Source organism: Panthera tigris, chromosome B4, assembly GCF_018350195.1.
Source record: "Panthera tigris isolate Pti1 chromosome B4, P.tigris_Pti1_mat1.1, whole genome shotgun sequence".
Lineage (NCBI taxonomy): Eukaryota > Metazoa > Chordata > Mammalia > Carnivora > Felidae > Panthera > Panthera tigris.
In genome coordinates, this window is record NC_056666.1 from 53,643,286 (window position 1) to 53,666,317 (window position 23,032).

Below are 23,032 nucleotides of genomic sequence, written 5' to 3' on the forward strand. Positions count from 1 at the left end.
TTCAGTTTGTTCTCCATATTTATAAGTCTCTTCTGTTTTGTCGCCCTCCCTGTTTTTATATTATTTTTGTTTCCCTTCCCTTATGTTCATCTGTTTTGTTTCTTCAAGTCCTCATATGAGTGAAGTCATGATTTTTGTCTTTCTCTGACTAATTTCACTTAGCATAACACCCTCCAGTTCCATCCACATAATTGCAAATGGCAAGATTTCATTCTTTTTGATTGCCGACTACTACTCCATTGTGTGTGTGTGTGTGTGTGTGTGTGTGTGTGTGTGTGTATACATACATATACAACATCTTCTTTATCCATTCATCCATCGATGGTGGGAATGCAAGCTGGTGCAGCCACTCTGGAAAACAGTATGGAGGTTCCTCAAAAAACTAAAAATAGAACTACCTACGACCCAGCAATTGCACTACTAGGCATGTATCCAAGGGATACAAGTGTGCTGTTTCGAAGGGACACATGCACCCCTGTGTTTATAGCAGCACTATCAACAATAGCCAAAGTATGGTCACAGCAACTTCTTAGTAAACATGTCTCAGGAGGCAAGGGAAACAAAAGCAAAAATGAAATATTGGGACCTCATCAAGATAAAAAGCTCTGCACAGCAAAGGAAACAATCAACAAAACTAAAAGGCAACCAATAGAATGGGAGAAGATATTTTCAAATGACATATGGAATAAATATCAGTTAGTATATTTATCGGTTAGTATCCAAAATCTATAAAGAACTTATCAACGTCAACACCCAGAAAACAAATAATCCACTGAAGAAATGGGCAAAAGACATGAATAGACAATTTTCCAAAGAAGACATTCGGATGGCTAACAGACACATGAAAATATACTCAACACCATTCATCACTAGGGAAATACAAATCAAAACCACACTGAAATATCACCTCACACCTGTCAGAATAGCTAAAATTAAAAACCCAGGAAACAACAGATGTTGGTGAGGATGAGGAGAAAGGGGAACCCTTTTGAACTGTTGGTGAGAATGGAAACTGGTACAGATACTCTGGAAAACGGTATGCCATTACCTCAAAAAATTAAAAATAGAACTACCCTATGATCCAACAATTGGACTACTAAGTATTTATCCAAAGGACATAAAAATGCTGAATTCGAAGGGGCACATGCAGCCCAGTGTTTATAGTAGCACCATCAACAATAGTCAAATTATGGAAAGAGCCCAAATGTCCATCAATTGATGAATAAAGAAAATGTGGACACATGTTCCACATATGAAATATGTTCCATTCCATATATATGTGTAGACACACACACACACACACACACACACATTTATATGGAATACTACTACTCATGAATCATAAAGAATGAAATCTTGCCATTTGCAACAACATGGATGGAACTAGAGTGTATTGTGCCAAGTGAAATAAGTCAAGCAGAGAAAGACAAATATCATATGAGAACAAACTGGAGGTTGCTAGAGGGGAGGTTTGTGTGGGGATGAGCTAAATGGGTGATGGACATTAAAGAGGGCACTTGGGATGAGCACTGGGTGTTGCATGTAAGTGATGAATCACTGGGTTCTACTCCTCAAACCAATACTACGATGTTAACTAACTTGAATTTAAATAAATACAACTAAAATAATCTTTTGAGATGTACTATTTGTAGGAGGAAAAGGCTCTATATTTCTACTGAGAAGTTAAGAGGGAATCACTATCTAACATTCACAAAGTTTATTTAGAGAATTTTTATACCCATTACTTCAACCAATCTTCACAAACATCTCATATGGGGATGGGAAAAGTAGGCATTAGTATTATGATGCTCATATTTTTAAAACTACAAGTGAATAAATGGAAGCCAAAAAATGATATTACTTTAACTAAGGCTAGGCATTGGGAAGAATCTGTAGGGATTGTGAAACATTGTGAAGTGATTCTCTATGATTTCCCCACTGTGAAAGCATTCATGATGGTATTTTAATCTCAGTGTTTCATGAAATGAAGTGAATGTTCAGAGGGTGCCATATTTCCCTTGCTTCATTTTACATGTATGTGGAGGAGTTTAAACTGGAGCCTTGGTCTTCAATGTGAGGTCCCTGGAGTAGCAGCAGCAGCAGCAGCAGCATCTCCTGAAAACTTGTTAGAAGAACAAATTCTGGGTCCCACCCAGATGTACTGAATTCCAAATGCTGGGGTCAGAGCCCAACAATGTGTATTTTCAGAAGGCCTCCAGGTGAGGTGACATCCATTGAAGTTTGAGCCTCATTGAACAGAGTACTATTCCTGGCTTCTCTCTGCTTCCTTCTCTCTGTGTCTATCAGTCAGTTAAAGAGACGGTACTGAGCATGCCTAGCTAAGCTTCTTACAGGTTTTTTTTTTTTTTTTTTGGTGGTTTCCTTTTTTTCATCTGGATCCAACATGCTCATAGGACAAATGCACTCCAATTTGCTCAGACACAAGAAAATCTAATAAAAACAGGCTCTCTCTTGTGGTAGGAGGTAGGGTGTGCTCGGCAGTGCTTGTGATGAAGAGTAAGACTATCTAACTTAGTGATGCCAGATTAACAAGCCAATTAGGCTGAGGCTAATGGTTTAATCATTTGTCTCTATGTCTTGAATATCATAGGAGGGGGAAATGTGGTGTTATTTATTGTACCTCTACAACTCCAACAATAGGTTGTAGTAAAAAGTGGGCAGAATGCAGGTTCAAATCACTTGTAGTAGAGACCAAATTGAGAGAAAAACAAGACAGAAGAACAAGACAATATCCTACAATTTTTTAACTAAAGGGAACTTTAGAAATTATCAGTTGTGAACTCTCATGTTACAGACAAATAAACAGAGCACTGAGGGAACTGAGGGGCTTGCTGAAGATCACAGTGCTAGTTAGTGGTGGAAACAAGACTAGAACCAAGGACACTTGGCTCTCAGCTGTGCACTTTCTGAACTAGTGGACCAAAGCAGACAATAGTAGAGAAACTTTAAAGTACATGAATGCATACATGACCAAGTAGAAGAAGCAACCCCAGGGATTTGTAGCATGGGCAGTGGGTTCAAAGCCAAAGTACTTTGTGATCAGAGGAAAGATCTGGCTTCAATCTACCTGTGTATGTTCTGTTGCCCATCCTCCTTCCTACTCCCCCCCACCCCCACAGCCAAGCGTCAAGCTACACAACCTGCTCAGTGTGCTCTGACCACTTCTTCGTTTTCCTACTGTTGTTCTCTCTGCCTACAGTCTCTCCCTGCTGCCCATGTGTGGCAAAATCCTATTTGTCCATGGAGAGAGCTAACCCAAATGTCATTCCTCTACAGTCTTCTCTGATTTCACCATCAACTGTCATCACTGTGGCAGCCACAAATGGTCATTCTCCACTCTGAATTTCTAAGACACCTCATTTGTATTTACTTATTATGGCAACACTTTTTACTTTTTGTTACAGTTGTGCTTTACCTCTTGTATTAGAATATAAGCCCCTTAAGGGCAGAGGCCATATTTCATCTTTTCTTTTGTCTTTTTCTAATTTTATTTTTTATTGAAGTATAATTAACACATAGTGTCATTATATTACTCTCAGGTGTAGAATAAAATGATTTAACAATTCCATACATTTTTCAGTGCTCAACAAGTTAAGTGTACTCGGAATTCCCTGTGTCTATTTTACCCATCCTCCCACCCATTTCCCTTTTGGTAACTACCTGTTTGTTCTTTGTATTTAAGAGTCTGTTTTTTTTTATTTGTTTGTCTGTTTGTTTGTTTTATTAAATTCTACATGTGAGTGAAATCATATAGTATTTGTCTTTGACTGACTTATTTCACTTAGCATTACATCTTCTAGTTCCATCAATGTTGTTATAAATTGCAAGGTTTCTTTTGTTTTTTTCCAATGGTTGATTAATATTCATATATATATGTATATGTATATATATATATATATATATATATATATATATATAATCTCCTTTATCCCTTCATCTGCTGATGGACACTTGGGTTGCTTCCATATCTTGGTTATTGTATATAGTGCTGCTATAAACATAAGGATGCGTAAATCTTTTGGACTTAGTGTAAATAAGAAACTTTTCCATAGCAAAGAAGCCATCAGCAAAACAAAAAGGCAACCTACTGAATGGGAGAAGATATTTGCAAGTGATATATCCAATAAGGGGTTAATGCGAAATATACAATGAACTGACATAACACCAAAAAAATTCATTCAAAACATGGGCAGACACCAACACACACATGAAAATATACTCAGCATCATGAATCATAAGGGAAATGCAAATTAAAACTGCAATGATATATTACTTTACACATGTCAGAATGGCTAAAATAAAAAAAAAAAAGACAAGAAATAACAAGTATTGGCAAAGATATGGAGAAAAGGGAACCCTCATATACCGTTGGTGGGAATATAAATTGGTGCAGCCACTTTGAAAAACAGTATGGAGGTTTCTAAAAAAAATTAAAAATGTAATTATTATATAATTCAGTAATTCCCTGACTGGGTATTTACCCAAAGGAAACAAAAACACTTTTTCCAGTTTCTTTTAATATTTTTTAAAGCCAATATGCAGCTACAGACGTAACTGAAAAATAGATAAGGGGGGAAAAAAGAAGGCGCAAAGACACATCCTTGACTCACAATAAATTATTCCCCCACAAATATCCCATAGGAGACCTCATTTCCATCTGCTAAAGAGTACTCAAAATTATTGTGTAGGGGGACCAGACTGCATTCAGGTATGATGATGTCAAACTAAATATGTATGGGCACTGATGAGTTCAAGGTCCACAGTTTTGGCCATACCTTAAGTGGAGTTGGCCATTCCAACTCCCTCCACACTGTGCTTGATCCCATAGCTGAAATAGATAGCAAGCCCAATAAGCATGGAGACACCAAATCTGGCCCAGGTGCCAGCTGTCATCTGCATCATAAGGTAAACATTCATGAAGATGCTCAGTAGTGGGACAAGAGGCAGGGCAGGGACCTTAAAGTAAAGGGGACTGGAGCTCTGAGGCTGTCTCCAGATGACCCCAGTGATCCCAGTGATGAGCATCAGGAGCACCATAACCACTGAAATCCACACTGGGTCTCCAGAAAGCAGGACTGGCCACTGGGCCAGCACCAGGCAAAGAAGAGTGAGCAGCAGAGCAAGCAGTGAGGAGCAAACATAGACAACCTGGCCAGAGAGTGGAGTGGGGGTGGAGCCGCCTGGAAAAAGTAGTCCCTGTAGAGTTAGCCTCTCTGATGCAGGTCCATTCTCCTCCTGCTCCTCTGCTTCATTTTCCTCATTCCTCCTCTGAGGCTGGTACCTGAGGATGAGAACACAAAGAGCCACCAGGGAGTAAGCTAGCAGGGACCCAAGTGACCTGAAGTTCACAAGATCAGTGAGTCCAAAGAAGACTGCCATGACTGGTGCAGTAATGCCAAAGATCACAGTGGCCACGATGGGAGCATATGTGCCAGTTTCTATCCTGGCAAGAACAGGGAACAATAGGCCATCCTTTGCCATCTTGTGTATCAACTGACGTATGGGTAACATAGAGCCCAAGAGGCTAGATGAAAGACTACAGAGGAATCCAAAAGCTACAACATAGTAGGCAGGAGCCCAGCCAATATGGAGAAATGCCTCAGGCAAGATGCTCCCAGGTTGAAGCTTGTAGTAGGGCACCATAAGCGTAAGTGCTGAAGAGACACCAAAATATACCAGAAGGCAGATGAACAGTGAAATCACAATGCCCATGGGGACTGAATGCTGGGGATTCTGGGCTTCTTCAACTCTTTCAAAAATATTGTGGAAACCAATAAATGTATAGAAACAAGTAGCTGCTCCATGGAGAATCCCCTCGAAGCCGAAGGGCACAAATCCTCCAGAGCCCAGGGAGCTCAAGCTAGAGGTGTCGTTGAGTCCAGCCATTATGTAGTCGTCTTCTGTGAGCATCCAGTTGTGCAGATCCCCCTTAATGAATCCAGAGATGATGACAAAACCAAGAACCAAAAGTTTCACCAATGTGATCACTTTGGTAATCAGGAAAAACTGACTGTGGTTCAGAGTCTGCAATTCCATGAGCAACAACACAAGGCCCACAACAAAGAAGACTAGATATTCTGCAAGGACTTGGGGAACATACAGTAAGATGCTCTCACGCAGGGTCTGAGAGATCTGGTTCCCAAGCAGATTGGCAAAAGCTAAAATCCAAGCCCGGGTTACATTGGCTGTATCAGCCACAAGGGAGAAGATGAGGTTCCAGCCAGTGATAAAAGCCCAGAGTTCACCTATAGTGACATAAGTGTAGAGATATGAAGAGCCAGAGAGGGGAACTCGGGCAGTAATCTCAGCATAGCACAGCCCAGACAACACAGAAGATAGGCCGGCCACCAAAAAGCAGATCACGATGGATGGTCCTGCTTGATTGCTGACCACCTCACCAGCCAGGACATACACACCTACACCTACTGTGCGGCCTACACCCAGGGCCACTAAATCCAGAGTGCTCAGTCTTCTCCGTGGGTCATCCTCAGGCACTGGTTCCTTGAGCGGAGGTCTATGTACCAGCTTTTGACCAAATCTGCGAAGTGCCTGACGCAGCATCTAGCTGGAATTGAAGAGGATTCCAGGATCAGAAAGCTATAGCAAGCCCAGGAAGCATAGAATCTGGGATTTGGTTCGGTGAGCCGGAGTTAAGCCAAGTTGGGTTGATGCTGCCAAGTTCTGTTGCTCTCAAGGCTTTAAAGCTATTGCTTCGTATTTCATCTGGTATGTGTTATCCCTCTATAATGCCTAAAGAAACAATAAATATTTACTGAACAATGATGTTCAACCAACCACAGAAAACTCAGAAGTCCCATGTCACTTTTTGCAGCCCAAGAATCACAGAAACTGACGCCAAAAGATGTCATAGAAAAATCAATCTTGCTTTTCCCCCCAGAAAAAGTGAAAAATACTTCCTAATATTCTCCTATTTTACACACCACATAACATAATCCCATTTGGGTTAATCTAATTCATGTAGCTTCATATACTAATTAAACTATAAGACACAATGCAGCATAAACATATTATGGAATAATTCACACATGGGATATTTACATGGTGCTTGAGCATGAGTTATGACCCATTAATTCATGGAGTAGAAGGCCTCACTACAGTTATAGGACTATTTCTAACTATCATCTGGGTTTAAAATACAAATAGTGTTCCCCGGGTCTCAAAACCCTTACCTCCAAAATCAGTTAGCCAAGGTCAGATGTCACTTTGGCTCCCTTTACCCTCATTCTGAATCATTCATTTAGCTGTGCTGATGTCACAGAATGTACAGTCCAACCCTTCACTCTTAGCTTCCTATGCCCACAGATGTAATGTGAAAAGAGAGGAAGAGGAAGGAATGGTCAGGGACTACAAGAACTACCTTCAAGAACTATAAGAATAAGCTGCAGGGTAAGGAAACCCTGGAGAAATGAATGCAACATCCAACCAAGAATCCATTACTAAGAACAGAGGAGAGCCAGAAAGGCCATAGTATGAATTCTGGAATTCAGTAAACCTCACCCAAAGCTCCCAGATAAAAATTAACTACAGTTTTACATCCTCAGTTATGAGAGTGTGATGAGTAGGGAGGAAAGAAGTAAGTTACTTAGCTCAGTAGCTCACAACCAAAACAATTCCTTCTGTCTCCTCTCTCTGGATTTCAGAAGAGAAGGTGAGCTCGCTTCTGCAGACAGTCTCCTTGCTGGCCACAGTGTGCTCTGTAAACACCTCGCCGTCTGTGATGTCAGCTGATAGCCGCCTGGAAAATCTGCCCTGTTCTGTAAACTTGTATGAAAACACTCACTTGTAACTGTCTATTGATTTTTCACAAGGAGTTATTTTAACGTTCTCAAATCATTGTCTGAATATGTTTTCTTAATGAAGAAAACTTTCTAGTAGCTCCCCCTTTCTCCTCCTCTACTGCTACTATTCAAATGGGCCCCTCTTCAAGGGGAGTGAGGCTTTAAATGAAGAATTCACAGCAATGCCCCAGAAATGAGTAGTGGGGAACAGAAAAGACAAAGTCATGCAGACTTCACTCTCCTCTCTACTCTGGCTTTGGTTTTGAGAGAATTTTAGAAAGTGTTGTAAGAAGTTCTAAAAAACAGAACAAGTCAAAATTGAAATATCTTCTCTATAGGTTATCAAAAGACATCTTTATGTTGTGGTTCTGACCTTCTGTCTACAAATCCATCTAGACTTCTTATTTGCCATCCGCCAGTTCCAATGTTATGATTTACCAACAACATGGGAGATAGATAAGGAGGGTCAATTCTTAACTCATGGAACTTTCTATACTATGAATGTGATTGATGTGTCCCTCACCCACCCCCAGTCTTCAAACCCTTCAGTGGTTCCCACTCTCCTTCCTTCATAATTCTTCCTTCCTTCATCACCTCACCTGTGCTGATTCCCCTATCCTCATCCCCTGCCCAGTTCCTGATCCAGCTGTGAAATTCCACACTCACCCTGTTCTCTTGCCTCTAATGCCCTCTTATCCCTCCCCTTAGTTAACCCCTACTTCTCTTTCAGTTCCCAGCTCAGATGTTGCTTTCCAAGGAAGCCTCCCCTGACCTTTGTGCTGCCCTTCCTATGTATGCCCTTCCTCATAACACCTGGGCTTCTCCCATATGCCATTTATGCTAATGTATCAAAATTCCAGTGGATGTATGTATCTAAATACACATATAGAACATGGACTGGAAGAGCATTTGTTAAATACACTAAAGCAAGTGCATCCAGTGAGGAGGGGAAATGAGAAAGAGCTCAGGATGAAAGGGGAAAATAAAATACCTTGAAAAGGGGCCTGACAGAAAGCTATGGTTCTAAAAGTTCATGACTGAGGGAGGGGTTGACTCTACTCAGTATACTTCAGGATCAACAAAGGAACTGCATGAGGTGATGTCATGAGAGGATCTGGTTCAGAGCCTGATAAATGACAGGCACTCAACAGATTTAAATTGAAGGAGAATCAGAATCCTATCATTGTCAGGACATGGAGAATACAGAGAAGGAATACCTGCTAGAAAGAGGGTGGAGAACAAGGGAAGATGGGGCACCCCACCTACTAGTTGTCTCTGAATCTATTTCCCTTTTCCCAGTTCCTCTTTCTCCTTCAGCTCCTTCAACTGTCTCTAGAGACTTCTTACTGGGCACTAAGGATGCTTGTACCATGTTTCTCTGGGGAACCGTCCCCAGTCACCTACCTCCCAACAAAGAAAAATATGTTTCCTAACATTTGTTCAATCACACACCCCTCTGAGGTTGGTCACCTCAAAATAATGTCATCAACATTCTGAAATCAATCCATGGACCCTGAGCAGGAATCCCAGAGGATGACCATCTAAATGGCAGGGTTGGAGATGGGTAATGAGTTTGATAATTTCTGTTTCATTCAACTATGTTGTGCAGGGTGGCCCTTGAGCTCTTCCCACTTTTACTGAAGATGAGGGACAGTGGATCTTTAGACAAAATATAAAGATATCAGAGAAGCAACCCAAAAGAACCAAATATCTGGGAATTAAAAAATCATGTTTTATGACTCCAACAGAAGCAGGCAGAACAAAGAGATGAACAAGCAAACTTGTAGAAGAGAAAGCCAACCCATGATTGGGAATACTGACAGAGCTTACCACAAATTTAGCTTATAACAACACAGAGAAACTTTGTCCTCAAGCACAATTTCAGAAATGCCCTTTCTTTGTGCAGTATTCTGTGGTTATTCCAATGGTTTATATTCAGTCCGGACTTTCTGACCTACCTGTCAGAGCCCCACATTAATTCTTCCCCTATTCTCAGGCCCATCACCTCCTTCCTAACTCAGGTCCTTGCATTCTGACTTAACCTTCCTGGGATGAGCCTTGGGCTTGGGTAAGTTATCTACCCTGCCAGGGATACCCTCCTCACTCCTTTCTTTCCAGTCTTGACCCTCTAGCCTTTTTCAACCTTATTCTACAACCTTCCCCCTTTCCACTTCTAGGAAGCCTTTCCTAAACGATCCCAACTGGTGCCTGGGTGGCTCAATTGATTGGGCATCCAACTTCAGCTCAGGTCATAAACTTGCGGTTTGTGAGTTTGAGTCCCCACAATGGGCTCTGTGCTGATGGCTCACAGCCTGGAGGCTGCTTCAGATTCTATATCTCCCTGTCTCTCTTGTACTCTGTCTCTCTCTCTCTCTTAAATATAAATAAATAATAAGCAAAAGTTAGGGGCACCTGGGTGGCTCAGTTGGATAAGCGTCTGACTTCAGCTCAGGTCATGATCTCACAGTTCATGAGTTCGAGCCCCTCGTTGGGTTCTGTGCTGACTGCTCAGAGCCTGGAGCCTACTTTGGATTCTGTGTCTCCTTCTCTTTCTGCCCTTCCCCTGTTCATGCTCTCTCTCTCTCTCTCTCTCAAAAATAAAAAAAAGTAAACATTAAAAAAAAGTTAAATAAAAAGTAAAGAAAGAAAGAAAGAAAGAAAGAAAGAAAGAAAGAAAGAAAGAAATGTAGAGAGAGGCCAGGGAACATGAAGCCAGGTTTTATGAATTCCATAATGCCCCAGGGTTTCCCTTATCTCCTCTCCTCCTCCCTGTATTTCCTTTAGTCTCTGAGCTCCTTCCAAACTTCAAAATAAAAGTTCCATCCCAAGTCTCCCAGAACAACTCTTGTCAAGTTGAACAATCCACCCACAAAATTGCAGGCCATCTTGCTTTCCCAGCCAGCCCCACCCACCCACTCTCCTTTGTCCTGGAGATCATTGGGTTCACTCCTTTGTCTCTAGAAAGGTACTGTCCTCACTCTGGACCTTTCCTATTCAAAACATTTTTCCAAGGCAGTAAGTTCCACTGGTCCCCGTGATTGGATGTTAACACTTGATCAGGAAGTTGGCCCTGTGGCTCCTCCCAAATAGCCTCAAAGATAGTTTGGATACCAGTCGCCTTGCTAAAAGTTTGATAAAGACTTGAAAGGAAGGCTACTGAGGCTGTTAAATAATTATTTTTAAGCTCTCAAAGTTTCAGAGAAGTGGATTTTAAATGCAGCATCTACAGAGATTATTGCAATCCGTTTGTATCCAAGCACAGCTCCTTCCTGATCCCAAAGTATATAGATTCTCTCATCCTCTTTAAAATTTCCAGAAAATGAAAACTCTGGAGCCAATCAAACCAGTGGCTCCCAAACAAACAAGAATAAAATATTCTGGATAGCTGAGTTTCCCCAGAGTTTCTGGATTTCTAACTCAGCACCTCTGCAACTTGGGTAGGAGGCAGTCATAAACAAAAGAGTAGAGGCTTTGAGTGTAGGGCAAGAGTTTTAAGTAATAGGAAGTGTTGTGTACATGTACACCAACATGTCCAAAAGTGAAATAATTCCCAATACATATGAAAAGGTAAACAGTCAAAAGCCGTCATGACACTGGTGCTGAGTCTCATGCCCAAGGGTAGAAGAAATTGGTTAACAAATCCAAATGAAAATGGAGTTGTCCCATTTTCTCTTTCAGTTTGTGCCTTCTCTTGAAGTCTGTGTCCAATAATGGTCTTTCATTTATTCAAATATATTGGTCCCATTTATTCATAAAGCAAAGAGAAACACAAACATTTCTCCACTCAAGTTGCTTAAGTTCCTGCAGTAGGAAGCAAACAATAAAAAAGTAATATGAATAGGTATTGCGTTGGCATTGCAATCAGTACTTCAGAGAAAAAGAAAGCAAGAAAGGGTTAGGATGTGCTCAGTAGGTGTTTTGATTTTAAAATGGGTGCTCCAATACAGCCTCGCCTTCACACTGTTGTGCAACCGTCACCACCATCCATGTCCAGAACTTGTTTGTCTTCCTCAGCTGAAACTGTACCCATAAAGAGTTAGTTCCCATTCTTCCTTCCCTGTAGCCCCTGGAAACCACCATTCTGCTTTCTTTCTCTATGATTTTGAGTACTCTAGATACCTCGTATAAGTAGAATCATACAATATTGTCATTTTTTGACCAGGTTATTTCACTTAGCATAATGTCTTCAAGATTCATCCAGCTTGTAACATACGTCGGAATGGTCTTCTCTTTAAAGATGAATAACATTCCATTGTGTGTATATCTCAATCTTGTTTATATATTCATCTACTGATGGGCATGTGCATTGCTTCACCTTTTGGCTGTTGTGAATAATGCTGTTATGAATACGGTTGTAGCTTTTTGAGTCCCTGCTTTCAATTCTATAGGATATATACACAAGAAGTGGGATTACTGGATCTTGTGGTAATTGGATATTTAATTTTCTGAGCAATCACCATACTGTTTTCCACAGTGGGTTCCCCATTATACATTCCCAACAGCAATGCACAAGCATCTTAATTTTTCCACATCCTTGCCAATAATTGTTATCTTCTAGTCTTCTTAAAGGTAGCCATCCTAATGGGTGTGAAATGGTGCCACTTGGCTATTTTTGAGGAATAATAAGGAAGTCTGTGGGGCCAGGAAAGATTGAGTGAGGGGTAAGCAGTAGGGGATGAGGTCAGAGAGAAAGCAGGAAGCCAGATCCTTCATTGTAGGGTCTGACAGTGTGAGGACTTTAGCTGTTACTCTAGGTGTGATGGACACCCTAGAAAAAGTGATAGTTTTACATGTTGACTACCGATTTTCATGTTCTGTAAACTAAGTATTGGGTTCTGTAAGGAAAGTCCTCCTCTAGAGTTTGAAAACAAGGCATGGAGACAAGTTTTGTAGAGATCTCAATAGATGTCTAGTGTATCTGGTAATATGACAAGGACTGAACTAGCTGCATTCTTGCCTCTGCCTCCCTCTCTAGGTGTCAAAGCAGAGATGCCATACAGCCACCCATGGGATACACACACACACACACACACACACACACACTCCCACCCAGACCTTGCACAAGGAGAACACCCAGTTAGAGAAGAGGTCAGGAGTAGTAGGTGGGGGGGGGGGTGTTGCTGAGGATCAGAGCTTCTGTCTGATGGTGCATGAAGCATGCCTTTCCTTCCCGAGATGAAGCCTGAGGTACAAAGAGTTAATTTGCCACAGCCAAGAAAGTACCCTACAATTTATCGTCCAGTCTGGTGATGTCAGAGATCTGACATGAGAACTGAGGTCCAAGTCTCTTTCACCACAACAAAGTGAAAGTACAAAGGGAGTAACCCAAGTCAGCTGAAATAAAGTGCAATATCTGTGACATTTATATTTTTCTCCAGTGTCATCACCTTGACAAATGAACACATGCACAGCACAGAGTTTTATTACTTCCACTGCTTTACGTTATTTGGAAAATAGGTCACCTAGTGCTCTGGCATTAGGCAATATGCATGATATTCAAACTGTAATAACTACATTGAGTCTAACCTGCAGAGGTGGGGAGTGGTACAATAGTCAAATGATCGGATTTATGTAAAAGAGGCTTTCACTTGTTTCAGGAGGATGGGGAAGTATCCATGAAATGCCCTTATACTATAAGCTCCCAAAGAAAAGAATTTTCTCCATTTGCTACCATTTTTCCTGTACTGTCTGTAGATACCTACAATTATGGGCTCAGTGTACTTTGGGTTGAGTCTAAAGTGATAAATTGGATGGTCCTTCAAGTTGAAACCACAAAAAATTTCTAAGTGAGAAAGACTGGATTCAATCTATCAAAGATCAGATTTCAACTAAGTATATCTGAATACAAAGACAAATTCTAAATTAGAAAATTCAAGCACCATAGTGATTGTTTGTAGAAAAGAACTCAAACAAAAGCAACGTCTTTCTACCCCCAAAATTATAAAATTATACCACCACAATTATTCCCAAGTCATCATGTACTCATATACACACAGTGCAAGACAACGGTGGCAAATAGTGGATTTCCCTCAGTGGGAATTTACAATTAAGGGCATTTCGTGAACACTTCACCACCAGCCAAAATAAGTAAAAGATATTTAACTAAGAACTAGGAAGGGTAATCCTAAATTATAAATGAATAGTCAAGGCAAGAGTATGTCAAGATACCAGATGGCTTCCTAGTTGATGAAAGGTAAGAGTTGTAAGAACTTCATTTTCCTTGTTGGCAAGACTATGAGTGTCTTCTGTGCACCATGGGTCAACCTGAGAAGGCCACATGGAAGAGGGGGAATTACCCTATTTTGGCATTGTATGTAAATGTTTCCCAGGACAACATCAATTCAAGCTACATCTTCAGGTTGGGCCATGATCCAATAAATAGAGACTCTTTTAGGTCTTCTTCCATGCCCCCCACCAAAAACACAAAATAAACTCCACCACACCTTGAACCAGTAAATCCAGTTTGCCAACTAAACAGATTCAGGTAAACATTTGCTACAGATATTAGTACAGATCTAGATATTAACATATATTAATAATAATAATTAATTAATAAAAGATAATAATAATTCTCAGTCTTGGTCTGTGCAGAAAAGGAAAGGAGAGAGAAACTACTGCAGTAGTCATAAATGTATGACTTATTCCCTGGGGAAAGAGAAGTAAATGTCAGATAGCTTCCTTGAAAAGTTGTAAAGAGGGGCACCTGGGTGGCTCAGTCGGTTAAGCGTCCGTCTTCAACTCAGGTCATGATCTCACAGTCTGTGAGTTTGAGCCCCAAGTCAGGCTCTGTGCTGCCAGCTCAGAGACTGGAGCCTGCTTCAGATTCTGTGTCTCCCTCTCTCTGACCCTCCCCCATTCATGCTCTGTGTCTCTCTGTCTCAAAAATAAACATTAAAAAAAATTTAAAAAAAAAGAAAAGTTGTAAAGAAAGCTGAAGTAACCAAGCTCAAACTAAAGAAAATAAATATCCAAACTTATCTCCCTGGAGTCTTCTGAGAACAACCTCACTAAGCGATCACTTACTAGGAATCCTCCCACTTATGATTTTACTTTGTGCTGTATTCTATTTGCATGTTACTTGGAAGAAGATTTTGTCTCCCTTTCTAAAATAAAAACTCCTTATGGTAGAATGTGCTTCATGTTCTCTCAATGAGGCTAGAAACCCTAATTCTGCAAGTGAATATTACTAGGTACAACCAAGACTTGAACTTGAAAATATGATAGTCCACAAATTGTATGCTCATTAGACCTAGAGGAAACACAACCACCTCTTCCAACTCTCCTACCTACCCTACCACCCCCAGCACAAAACCTCTCAAATCCCATCCCAGTCTGGCAGAGGCTGAATTCCAAGTGAGAGAAAACCCACCCTGACGCAGACTAACACACTCCAGACCAACTGTATGTAGACCAAATCCATTAAGTCAAATGTAGACAAATTTGTCTGTAGATGTAGACCAAAACATTTTCACTTCCTTCCCAAAATACCTGTATAGTCCTTGTTACATGCAGACACCATACTATCATTGCACCATTATTTAGGTAAACAGCCAGAGCTTCTCAAGAGGCTGTGTATACTCCATATTATCTAGTATCTTTCTGGTATGGCTGTGAACAAGCACCCTTTCTTAGTCCTTCTGGAATAACTGGAGAGAAGACAGAGCTAAGTGCAACATTCCTGATTTATGATTTGACACATTTACAGGCTTAGTTTCAGTCAGAATTCTGTTTTGAAAGTCATTTACATTTGTATGACACCAAAACAAGGTGATCAACTTGACAAGTTAGAAAAGCCTGAGCTTCTGTTTCTAGATGTCTTCATAAATTAGATGGGCTACCAGTAAGAATCAGAATCTGACTTTTCTAACAAGAATCAAAGAGAGCTGGGGAAAGCCAGGAAGGATGTGCAATTAAGGGATTAGAAAATGATATGATACATTGATGTCAACAGTGAAACTCAGATTTTTCTCTACTTCTCCCCTACAATTGTCTACTCCCTTTTCTCAACACTGAATCTTGTCAACAAAGAACATCTAATAAAAGTCCTCAGGAGAAAGCAGTAGAAGGAAATCCATCTGCCTGTCTGCCTTATTATCCAAACCACAACTGTCATGTAGCTGAGCACTAATCTACACTCATTTTTTCCAAGAAGTCTTGCTAAACAGCTTTGTTTTTCCTCCCAAAACCTTTGTTTCCTTAAGTTCAGAATCTAGAAATTTACCCAGTCATCCCATGTATCACTATACTCTGTCTCCACTTTTAGACTGCAGTTATGAGTGGTCAGAGCCCATTGCTCCTTCTTCTGTACCTCCTTTAGTATTACATTGCATACAAAATGACTTAGGAAAGGCTGTTATCCCTCTGGTTATCTTCCTTCATATCTTTAAATATGTCCTTCTGTCTTCCCATATAAGTACTTGGCCATCACTTTCTCTCTGTCCTGTCTCACCAGACTGTGCTTGGTTCCTCTCATAGCCCTAGGTAGCTGCAGCACACCCTAACCATGACCCTTGGAAAGTTAATTTGTTTTGCTTTGTTTTGTTGTGGGAGGGTCATAAGATCATCTGAGTCATATGAGAGTTGTATCATGCCTCAAAGTCCTGAGTTCTCATCCATGTATAGATCAGTATGACTTCTCCACTAAGACTCAACTGCCTCACCGCAGCTTGGGAATCATAATCTAAAACAGATAGCCTCCGCCACTGCTTTTTATCTTTCTCTCCTTGTTGTTTCTAATCCCTACTCTGCTTTATCACTGCTCCGTACTAAAATAAAAAAGGAACGAGGATAAACCAAAAAAAATATAATCAAAAAATCATTTTTATCAATTTAGAATTTACTTGATGAAAGAAATTGGCGTTTCCACATGATTTTGCTTAAACTAAGGTTAAAATGAATCTGCCTAAGAACTTCTAGAGGGCAAGAGAAAGAAAGACAACCTAGAAATAAACATTTGTTTGACACATACAATCAATGAATCACGTGTTGTGCATGGATAAGTGTTGTCTGGGCTTCTGGTGTTGGGGTGCTGCCCACAGTGTACATGGCAGTGGGGAGGAGGGTAAGCAGAGAATAATTTAAGACTCTAAGGGCCTTAAATTAACATGTTGTAAATATGTTTCAAGATAACAGCAAATTGCCACTTTGAGTGTTATAAGACCACTAGGCAGACATACCCCAGGGGAACTTAGTAATCTTTCCTCTTACAGCCTGACCTGGCCTATAATCAATCTACAACAAAATTTTTTAAATTAGATAAGAAGGGTGGGGAGGTACCTTCAGCAGCTGTAAAAATAGATATCTGTCTCTTTCAGCATGGAGGAAGAAGACTCTTGAATCCTCTCTGGTGATGGTAGACCACCTTGTCAAACCAGTTCTGCTATTTTGCAAAGTCCACAGCAATGTCCTCCATAAGAAGATATGACACAGAGACTTTCACAATCTCAAGTGAGAAAGTGTGGCAAAACATGAAGGAGGCAGCAAAGCCAAGTGGAAGAATCTTCATTCATTGAAAGAACATGCCTAAGCATCTATGTGCTGAGCCCTGTCGGAAAGACAAAGCTGAATAGAGCAAGCTCTGCTACAGGTCAGAAAGGAAAGGCCAGGGAGGAGGGCAGGGCAAAGAGGTGGGAAAGATGCTGGAGGAGAAATACCAAGGAATACCCTCCCATAACTTACATTTTCTTCAGCAAAGATGAGAACTTCTGGTCTGGAGGAGAACAGAGTGTAGTTCTCCAAATCACTCTGAGCCCAACAAACTTACCTGCCCTTCCTCAACTCACAAAGCCTCTAGTCTGCACCCCCAATCCAAAGTCTAGCTCTGGTGCTAGGAATATCCTCTGCTCAAACACTATAGGGCTTCCACAGCCAGTGATACTCCAAACCCAGCCTCTTTCCCTCTGTCACGGTCTCAGTTTTCTTGCCAACCCTACAAATACTAGAGATCACTTACCAATTGGCTTTTCCTGTCTCAGAAGAGAAAGACCTGAGAAGAATGTGCAAGCCAAACCCAGGTACAGGTAAGGAGGTTGGCCAAGCAGAGTTAGGACTTGTAGTGGAGCTTAGCTGGGCCCTCAGGGAGTTGGGGCCCTAAGAGGCAAGGCCCTCCTGGAGGCTGGGCCCTCAGGAGGCGGGGCCCTAGGAAGGCTGGGCCTCAGTGAGTTGGGGTTATTGGGAGGCATGTATATGGGAAGGTTTGGCAAGGGTGGAGTAAGTGGCCTAGCTGGAATCCTGGAGAAAAGCTGGAGCTGGGCAATGGAAGACTAGTGGGGGCCTTCATTGTGAGAAGGTAGACTGAGGGCTTAAATGGGACTTTGTTGGAGACTTTGTGGCAGCAAGATCTGAATTTAGAAGTAAAGAAGTTTCTAGGGGTTCCTGGGTGGCTCAGTTGGTTAAGCATTTGACTTTGGCTCAGGTCACAATCTCACTGCTTGTGAGTTCAAGTCCCACATTGGGCTCTGTGCTAATAGCTCAGAGCCTACAGCCTGTTTGATTCTATGTCTCCTTCTCTGTTGGCCCCTCCTGTGTTTGCACTCTGTCTCTCTCTCTCTTTCTCTCTCTCTCAAAAATAAACATTAAAACAATAAAAATAACTAGAACTGAAGAAGCTTCCCAAAGTCCTGGATATAGAGGAGGTCCTGGTTGGCATAAGGAGAGTGTTGGGAGCTGAGTGGAGCACATCCTGTGGTGATTTGGAGGCCAATACCAGATCCACCTAAAGGGTCCACTCAGCAGCCCTTTAAACAAGGATAAAAGCACCCCCTCTGACACCTCTTCCAGAATCTCCTACCAGATTTCTCTACTACCATCATCCATCCCAGTCCTCCACCCATGTTTCCTATATTCCAGGAATAAAACCAAAAGGGATCTTGTTAAAGTTTACCATGAGGGATTTCCTGAGATAGTCATAATATATTCTAACTGAATGTACATTGAGCATTGTGCTGGAGGAAGTAACAAAAAAGACATAGTTCTTGCCTAGAGAACTTCCTGCTCAAGACATTCAAAACATAGGACTTCCAAGACCCTGAAACAGTAACCAAAGGAAGGTGCCTCCTCCTTCCCAGGATGTTAATCTTCAAACAGAAGCAAGACTCTCAGAGATGGAGAAGGTGGGGCCTATTTAGAGACTGAAGGCTGAATGGACAAATGATGGGGCAAGAAGCCAACAGTCTCAAGGAAAAGGGGAACCACTCGCTCTCTGTGATAGTGCTAGATTCCTCTAAACCCTAAAATAGTTTACTTAAAGACTGGGGTGGAGGTGGAGGGAGGGGAGAGAAGGGTAGCAGCAGGATTCAATAGGGACATAGTCTATATTAATGATACTAAGAGCATTGAAATTGGAGCAGAAAGAATTGTTCCAGGTTTCAGGAAGAACCTCCAACTGAGGAAAACCTACAAATCACATTGATCCTGCCCTAGTACATCTCCATTAGGCATGGACCAAGGGCACTAATTGAGCATCACCTTTGTTCCAGGCACTATGCTGCGTAGTGGATGAGTGGTCCAGGCAGGAGTATGGAGCCAAAATTCCTGGAGGCAAAAGAGACAGGCAGGAATTTGAAGGATGTGTGCCATCACAGAACAGTAGGGAAGGGGCTTCTGGGGGTTTGATTTGGAGGCATCTGGGTCACCTGTTCCAACATCCTAGGCTGTCTTCCCTTGTCTCAAGCTTGGATTTTCCCACATGTGCATCTGCCCTAGAGAATGAAGGGCAGATACTAGGGAGGGTCTATTCATCCTCACATCTGGTCCTGAGAGCAATCCTTCCTCTTTCTCCCTGTGCCATTCACTAACACAGGGGGCTTGGAGAATTGCCAAGTCCCCCAGCCAATCACCAGGTAAGGAAAATAACTGACCCAGGACTGGTGGGGTTGGGGGGAATGCAGAGGACACAGCAAGGGGGTCGTAAGTCTCTCCTATATAAGGGTGTACAGAATGGGGGCAGTTGGAGCTCACTAGGTGATTTCACATGAACTATCTGAACCTTGAGGGGTGGGAGGAGGGAAGAGGAAAGAGGCAGGGGTGTCAAGCAGAGACAGGGGAAGAGGCTGGAGGATACGGAGATAAGAGAAACAAAGAAGAGAGATAGAAAGGAGGCAAGAGAGGGAACAAAGGTAGGGGGAGGCAGCAAAAAAAAAAAAAGACACACTGGAGGAGATGTGGGTGGAGAAACTAAAAGGCTCACAGGGTGAAATTCACAAAAAAAGTGATGGGAAGAGAGATCCTCAGAGACTGAGGAAGTGAAGCAGAGAGATAGCAGCCAGAAGGAAGGGCTGAGGACAGATTCAGTCCAGGAAAGTCTCAGACCACAAAATATTTGGAATCAGAGAGACAGAAGGGTTTAGTACTTTCCTGACACTAAACATTACTGACTTGTGAGGTTTAGTGTCATGGAAGCAGGCAGCTGGAGAGAATCCCTCTCTAGTGAGGTAGGGCTTTCCTTTAGAAATTCCAAGGTGCCTGTATGAGTGTGTGTATGTGTGTGTTTAAGTGTATATGTGTGTGTGTGTGTGCATGTGTATTCACTTGACGTGCATAAGGGGAAAGGAGGAGTGGATCTGACATCCAGGAGTCCTGTCTGGAGGTGAGAGTTTTTCAGGAGCTGGACTCTCAGACCCTCTGCAGCCCCAGCAGGCACAGGCCATGACTGCAGGGACAGAGGGTGGTCAACGCTGCCACCATAGGATGAATGGAGGATGGGCTTTGGGCAGCCTCCATGCTCCATGCTCCCTGGGAGTGAATTTGCTCCTGCAAGGACACCAATTCACATGGTTTCCTGTGTTCTGGGTTCAGTCCAGTCCCCACCCTCCCTTTTTGTCCACACTCACAGGCATTTCCTGTGTTCAGAGCTTAGAACACTTGTTGGGCTGAATCATACAAAATTCCTGATATTCCGTCGGTTTTGGTTTATACAGTCTATTACTTTCACTCTTCCCTCTCCCAAAAATATTTTTTGATTCCAGGCTAAGGAGTCAGGGGAGCAGAATGAGGAAGGACAAATAATAAGAGCTACTATTTGAGTGCATACAGTGTGCTGAGAGTGTTGCATCCTTACCACAGTACTAATTCTCACTACAGTCCCAGGGATTATAGCTCAGCCCAAGACCTCCTGTTTCACCACTGCCCCCCCACACCCAGGGGAGTCCTGGCAGAGACTGGGAGCCAGAAGACAATGCCCGAAGCTTCACAACAGGAAGGGGGATGAGGAAAGAGGTCAAACTGGAACTCTGGAGGGGCCAGAAGAGCCCCCATGGAAAAGCCCAGGGACCACACCTGAAACCAAGTGGGATAAGGGCTATTTCCATGGAGGGCCAGTAAGGAGAGTAGGACACGGAGCCAGCTGTGGGCAGAGTGCAGGAGGGGGGATGGAGGATCTGCAGGGGGAGACCAAGGGCAGTGTAGACAGAGCAGAAGGGAGACAAAGGAAAGGATTCAGGCTACTGAGTATAGGCCACCAGGGAGGTATCAATAGCAGCTGCATGGGGAAGAAAGATAAAGTCCAGACTGAAGCATGAAAAACAGGAGTGAGGGAGAGACTCTGTGGGAAAGATGTGGGACTGGGGCAAATAGAGGAACCTGGGGTTAGAGGCAGTGCTCAGAGATGGGGAGAAGGCATCTTTCTTTTTTTTTTAATTTTTTAATGTTTTATTTATTTTTGAGACAGAGACAGACAGAGCGTGAGCAGGGGAAGGGCAGAGAGAGAGGAAGACACAGAATGTGAAGCAGGCTCCAGGCTGTCAGCACAGAGCCCGACGCGGGGCTCAAACTCACAGACCGTGAGATCATGACCTGAGCTGAAGTCGGATGCTTAACCGACTGAACCACCCAGGCGCCCCTGAGCAGGCATCTTTCTAGAGGAGAGAGAGAAGGGAAGAAAGGGGAGGTGGTAGTATTGGGGAAGGAGTGAAAGAGGAGGGTGCACACACACACTCACACACACACTCACACTCTCCAAGTCAAAAGGAACAATTATGTGGTTATTGGCTACTAAGTCCCAGTGAGCACATCAGCTCCATCTCCTCAAATGCTGGCAGGCTTTTTGAGGCAATGGTACAAAGGTCCTTAGAACTTGGAGGATGGCTGGGAAGAGGGAAATCATGAGCCAGTGTTTCTGTGTCCTTCTGGGACTGGAAGGCCTATGGGTACCTGAGGGTGTGTGTGCATGTGAGTGCACCTGCCCCAAGGAGCAGCCTGTGCCTGCAGGACTCTCTGTCTGTCTGTTGCCCCTATGACTCTTCATGTACATTACTCCTCAGCAGGAAGAGTCTTCGCATGGTTTACAATGAATGTTTCTGGTCTCTCTAGCATGGCCATTTGCCATTTTGCTGTTTGCTTTTTTTGTCAGGACCTCAGCGGGGAAAGATGGAGCCAGTGGTGGGAGAGATGGTAATGCTTGGGCAGTCAGTGATCCCCCCACTTCCCTTGAAGACAGGAGCGCGCGCACACACACACACACACCCTTGCACACACGCTGCTGTCCACTGCAGCCAATGAAAATACAACGAAAGTAATCAGGGTACCATTCACACATGACCACATGGAGACTCACAAAAAGAACAAGGTGCTCAAACATAGTAATATGCCAATCACTCACACAGATGGAAAGAAAAGAACCTGGGGCACAAAGTCACTTGGATGTACATCATGCCCCTCAAACACACACACACACACACACAAGACATGCAAACCTGGGTATATCTTCTCCAGACAATTGTGCTCAAACATACCACTGCCTAACACATCTCAGGGCACCCTCCAGTGGGTCCCAATAGCTCTCCTAGCAAATGCAGAACACCTAGCCTGGTCATAAGATCTGCCCCTTTCCATTCCCCTTCATGCTGCTTCCCCAGTCAAGCTGTTTATCCAGGCCAGAAAAGCTGTCTCCTGCCTGTATTATGGTTTGTTCATCCTGCTTCAGAAGCAACAGAGAGGTTCTCTTCTTTTCTTCCTCCACCCCATGTCCTATGGTTTTCTCCTTCTATACCCCGCTCATGACCCCCCATCCTCCAAGCAGCCTTTCCTAATGAACTAACTGGCCCTGATTCTGAATGTGTCCTTGTCCTTTACACTTGTTGGTCTGTGCTGGATGAGTGTCACCAGTTACCTTGCATATCAATTGGCAGGGAGGTGGCTGTAAGTTCCTCAAGGGCAGGACCACTAGACCCAGTATCTTAGGCAAATGCAGGACTCACCCTCCAGTACCAGGCTGG

At 42.7% G+C, this 23,032-nt stretch overlaps 1 pseudogene; it reads right to left on the reverse strand.

Moving 5' to 3' along the window:
• The window catches only part of LOC122240310, a 152,453-nt pseudogene that overhangs the window by 72,740 nt on the left and 56,681 nt on the right, over positions 1-23,032 (reverse strand).